Source organism: Schistocerca nitens, chromosome 4, assembly GCF_023898315.1.
Source record: "Schistocerca nitens isolate TAMUIC-IGC-003100 chromosome 4, iqSchNite1.1, whole genome shotgun sequence".
Lineage (NCBI taxonomy): Eukaryota > Metazoa > Arthropoda > Insecta > Orthoptera > Acrididae > Schistocerca > Schistocerca nitens.
This window is the reverse complement of record NC_064617.1, coordinates 482,226,747-482,232,746: the sequence shown is the minus strand read 5'-3', so window position 1 is coordinate 482,232,746 and position 6,000 is coordinate 482,226,747.

Genomic DNA, 6,000 nt, shown 5'->3' with positions numbered 1-6,000 from the left:
ATTAACTGTGACATTCACGATCCGAAAGTTTACGTTTTACTGGTGCAAGTCTTTTCGCCCATACACATCTGCGCAGCCGTCGCTCAGCCCCGCCATTTATGGCCCACGGTGCACCACAATTACCTCGGCACAAGTCTTGGATAGCGCCATTTTTCCTATCGCGGTAAGCTTAAACCAGCGCTGTCCGCAAACAGTTTGCAGACATTCGTTTCAGAGGTGCTTCCACCCTTCGCTGGAAAGCCGATCATCACGCACGTCTAGACGTCAGATAAACGGCTCCATTTCCTCATTACAGCAACTGCACTATTTTCCATGTCTCCCCGAAATGCTTTGTATACCCTCCCGCGTCTACGAGTGATTATTCTACGTTGACATAGAACATTAATGTGACTGGATGATGATATATATATATATATATATATCCAGCATCGCAAAAACGACAAAGCAAGTGGTGAAGACAACATAGTAGCAGAACTACAACTACTGAAAAATGTAGGCCCTAAATCACTTGAGGAGCGCACGGAGATTATTAAAGAAATTTGGACAACAGAAGAATTACCTGACGATTAAAAGTGTGCACTTATCCATCACATGCACAAAAAAGGAGACAGAACGGATGTCAACAATTACCGAGGCATTTCACTTCTACCAGTCACCTACAAGATCTCCTCTTCATGCCTATTGCAGAGAACACAGGAACAAATTGAACACAAGATTGGGTAGTATGAAGCGGGTTTCCGACCCGGACGTTCCTGTCCTGAACAAATTTTTAATCTAAAAACAATGTTGAAATACAGAGCTATTAGACATAAGCCCACCATATGTACATTCAAGAAGGCGTATGACTCAGTCGTCGTAAATCCCTTGTCAACACACTAACAGAACTTGGACTTACGCAAGTTCTTTGAGCAGATACTCTCCAACACAACCTCTAAAGTAAAATTCATGGGGGAAATCTCGGAATGTTTTGAGATCAGAACTGGAGTAAGACAAGGAGATGGACTGTCTCCAATTCTGTTCAATATAGTTTTGGACAAAGTCATAAGGGAATGGGAGAGTGAGCTTAGAAAACGTGGCCTATGGAAACTAATGAAGACTGGAAGGAAAACTGAAGTCACCTGCCTAGCCTTTGCCGATGACCTTACTATTTTGACAGACAGTGAACAAAATGCAATACATCGAATATAAATACTCAAGGAATGCGCCGAGAAGGTTAGCTAGCAAATTTCTTTTGAGAAAACGTAAATTACCTGTGTACACTCTTAAACATACAGAATCTCTCTACAAAATATGGACGGATAAACAGAGTTCCACATTTTAAATACCTGGGGGAAATTTTGGAAACCACTGGACTAGGAAAAAAATCTCAAGAAACTCGAGCACAGAAACCAAAGGGAGCCTACGGTAGAACACACCAACATTACAACAAAAAGTGCATGTCCATGCATGCAAAAATCAGGCACTACAGCACTGTCATTAAACCCGAGGTGCTATACGCAACAGAAACCTTGTCACTTCATAACAAGATGCTACTACAAAATCTACAAAAAGAAGAACGAAAGATCATTAGTAAAATCCCTGGACCACGAAAAACTGAAGCTGGATATAGACTGCAAACCAACAAAACTACAGAGAAAATTTCAAATATTGCTGCTGACATTAGAAAAAGACGCCTAAAATTCTATGGACACATACACAGACTCCCTGAGTGTAGACTCACACGCCAGATACTCACAGACACTCAAAACCTTAAAGGTATGACATGGCCCGAACAAGTACGAAGAGAAACCTTAAAGGTATGACATGGCCCGAACAAGTACGAAGAGACATTACTCAACTCACCATTCAGGACACTGCAAACCGTAACATCTACAGATGAAAAATAGGCAAGTGGGAAATCCAGCCAGAGACAAGAGCCAAAAAGACCGGTACAAAGTGGACGCATAAAAGAAAGAAAGACATGAGCGAGAAAATGAAGGTCTCATGGCAAAACCGCAGGAGGAATTGTAGAAGCTTCACGTGATCCACAAAGTGTCTACTACTCGTACGTTATAATAATAATAAATACACCTGTAATCAGAAAAAATAGAACTCCCTGAATGAATAGAGATAGAATGTTCATATTCATAGGACATTTACATTAGTATGTTATGCATAAATGATTACCATTTCAGTCACCTCGGTTCAGGAGGTTTCCTGTTAATGCGTCAGGATTGGCCAGGAGGGGAAAGCAGTAGGCACCCATTAAGGCGAAGAATAAAACATAGTTTAAACTGTATGAAGTTTTAATGCCGTAGAGAAAGGCAGGCTTGGACAAGCCGTCGAAACTGAACGGGCAGCATCCCAAGAGAGCAGGTGAGGAGGGCGTCTGATCGGTTTGGAAGCTGCCAGATGAAGAGAGCGAACGGCGTGTCCGCTCCCGGCAGCCGGCCGCGGTTCCACCCCCCCCCCCCCCCCCCTTGACCAGTTCCAAGCCTCCCTATTGGTCGGTCAGGTCGTAAGACGCATAGTTCGGTAGCGTTACGTCGTCAGCAAACGTGGGTTTAGCTGATGATGGTACAACACGTGAATTTCAGGACAACGTGACTGAGATGCTGTAACTTACCGCCAGGCAGAAGACACTGACGAACATCAAGTGAAAAAATAAAAATCAAACTTTATACTAACAAATCCATTCAGTATCGGCCCTCACTGTACATTCCTGTTGCCTGCTAGGCGCAGGGTCCACCATGGGCCCTGATAACTTGTTCCATGTGTGATGACATCGAAGCGTATAAGGTGCGAATGGCGTCCTGTGGTATAGCCGTCCATGCTGCATTTACCTGGTTCCAGAGTTAATCTGAGGTGGTTGGCATTGGGTCAAAGCGCTGCAGCCGTCGTTTCACCATATACCACACATTTCCGATTCGCGACAAGTGTAATGATCCGGCCGGTCAGTCCAAAAGGATGACATCCTGTGACACCAAGAAGGCACGTGTTCGTGCAGCGAGATGTGGTCGTGCATTGTCTTACGGAAAAATGGGGTCGGGGTTGCTCTGCAGAGAGGATATGACTATAGGGTCGCAGGATGTCATTCACTTAAGCCACAGTGGTCACAGTGCCATGGACACGCACCAGCTGTGATAAGTAGTGATACCCTATAGCACCCCACACCATAAGGCTCGAGTTGGCGCTGTAGATCTTGTGCGAATGCAGTCACTGTACTGCCGCTCCCCCTGTCTGCGGCGAACCAAGATGCGGACATTATTTTCAAACAAACGGAACCTGTATTCGTCCAGAAACACTATCTGATGCCATTGCTATCCACCGTGACGTCGTTCCATAACCATTGCCGTCTAGCTTCCTCTTGCACATTCGTCAAATGCGGAGAAGTATACAACGTGTACTTAACTTATGTCGTAATGGACTGATGACCTTAGCAGTTAAGTCCCATAAGATTTCATACACACACATGTCGTAATAAATGGCGACGGATTGTCACCCCTGATAGTGTAAGATGTGTTCCCCTGTTCCACTGTTGCGACAGAGACGAGGAGGACACAGGTCTGTCCTGCAATACCATTTGGATGAGGTGTCGATCTTCTCGGGGATGGTGGTCTGGACGGTGCGACCTGAACCATCTTGTCCCTGGCCCTCCGTGAACCATTCTGCACACACCCGTTGCATTGCCGAAACACTTGGTCGTACACGAGGAGCAATTTCTCGGATGGATGCATCAACTCTCTCCAGTAATGTTCACTCCTTCAAACTCACTTATTAGACCGTACGGTTCGCGTATACATCTGCGAGGCATCGTGCACGCCTGCTCAAGTTGTAACGTCCCCTTACAAAAATTAATGAATTACTGTGCTGGTAAACCTCTTACATTATTTGATTTTCAAACAGCTGAGCAGAACTGAACGTACTCAAACATTTCGCTCTTTACCTATTCTGATCAACACTAAACTGACACACAATATTTTTAGCGCAACGCAATCTGACTTTCAATAATCCCTACAAAAGAATTTCCCTGACTAACATTAACCTATACCTTTCACAAATCACTTACCTCACAAAAATCTTCGTTACTCAAACTACTGCAATACAGCGAGCGCCAATACTGCCAGCAAAATAAAAGATTCAAACTACTGATAGGCATAGTTAGCAAATGAAAGATTTTGATAGAGAACAAACAATGTATTTACCTTAATAGTGTTCAAAAGTCATAATATATATAGCAGTTCATGACATCCAGTCTTACAAATTTACTGTTTCTGATGGACACACGTCCGGATCATCCGCTCTCAAAACTCCGCCATTTCTCTCCCCACAGCCACCACTGCTGGCGCCTCACCTCCAACAGCGCAACGCTACGCGCTGTTAATAGCCAACTGCCCAACACTACAACAGCAAACAACAATGCAAAGCAGCCACAGACTGCACACAGCACAGTCAGTGATTTTCATACAGAGCGATACATGGCGTTACCAACATAAAAACCTAAACAGCCTACTTACAAAGTCACACTGATCAATTACCTTCGGTTTATAGCGACAACGAGAGCCACAGGTACACTTTACCGGTAGGTGGTGTTTGCTGCGATATCGATGTTGACCTTGAACTCAACGGCCGACATGGGTTTGATACTAATCGTTTCTGCAGAACATACTAATGTACATGTCCTGTGAATATGAATGTCCTACGATCAAGGTGGTTTTTTTTTCTGAACATAAGTGTAGAGCGACTAAACAACCCTGGAGCATGGCGGCAGCACCAACGTAAACCAAGGTGGTTTTGTTGCTGCTAAACTATTCGTAATTCTTCGTGTTTTGCTATCCCCTTTAACACATATCGATGAAACGAATATCCCACTAGACTAATTTGGGAGCACTCTATCGAATGTTCATGTAAAATTTTGCTTTAAAAATCCTTTTATTCGTAACGCGAAACAAACCGACGCTTTCTGTCGACAATGGTCGTCGCATGGAAGACGTAATGAGCAGTGACTGCAGCAAAAAACGAAATTGCAACTATCAGCCGAAACACCAGAGAAAATTCACCTGACGACTCATAAGAGCAACATACTATACATTCAGTGTCGTTCAGTGTCTGACCAATCAGAAGCCTTTGCTCCTACTGTTTCTGGAGGGTTTTCTGTGCTTGGATCTTCGGTGAGCGTGTAAGTAGGTAGTTTAAGTTTTTATGTTGGTAACGCCACGTAGCGCTCTGTATGAAAATCATCGACTGTGCTGTGTGCAGTCTGTGGCTGGTTGGCATTGTCGGAATATTCGCTATTGTAGTGTTGGGTAGTTGGATGTGAACAGCGCGTAGCGTTGGGCAGTTTGGAGGTGAACCGCCAGCAGTGGTGGATGTGAAAAGAGAGATGCCAGAGTTTTGAGACGATCTGGACGTGTGTCCGCCAGAAAAAGGATATTTGTAAAGATGGATGTCATGAACTGATATATATATATATATATTACGAATTTTGAACGCTATTATGGTAACTACATTGTTTGTTCTCTATCAAAATCTTTCATTTGCTAACTATGTCTATCAGTAGTTAGTGCCTTCAGTAGTTAGAATCTTTTATTTAGCCGGCAGTATTGGCGCTCGCTGTATTTGAGTAGTTCGAGTAACGAAGATTTTTTGTGAGGTGTGTGATTCATGAAAGGTATAGGTTATTGTTAGTCAGGGCCATTCTTTTGTAGGGATTATTGAAAGTCGGAATTTCTTTGCGGTAAAAATATTGTGTGTCTGTTTAGAGATGATCAGAATAAGTAAAGAGAGAAATGTTTGAGTACGTTCAGTTTTACTCAGCTGTTTGAAAATCAAATAATGTAAGAGGTTTTCCAGCACTGTCATTTATAAATTTTTCGAAGGGGACGTTCGAAGCGGATCTCACGTGTCGCACTATAGTTCACGACCGCCGGAAGTGGATCTGAACAGGAACAGACTGCTCTTGTGGGATCGTGGGCGCGTGAGCTTCGCTTTCCAAAACCACCGATAACTGCGACATCTCTG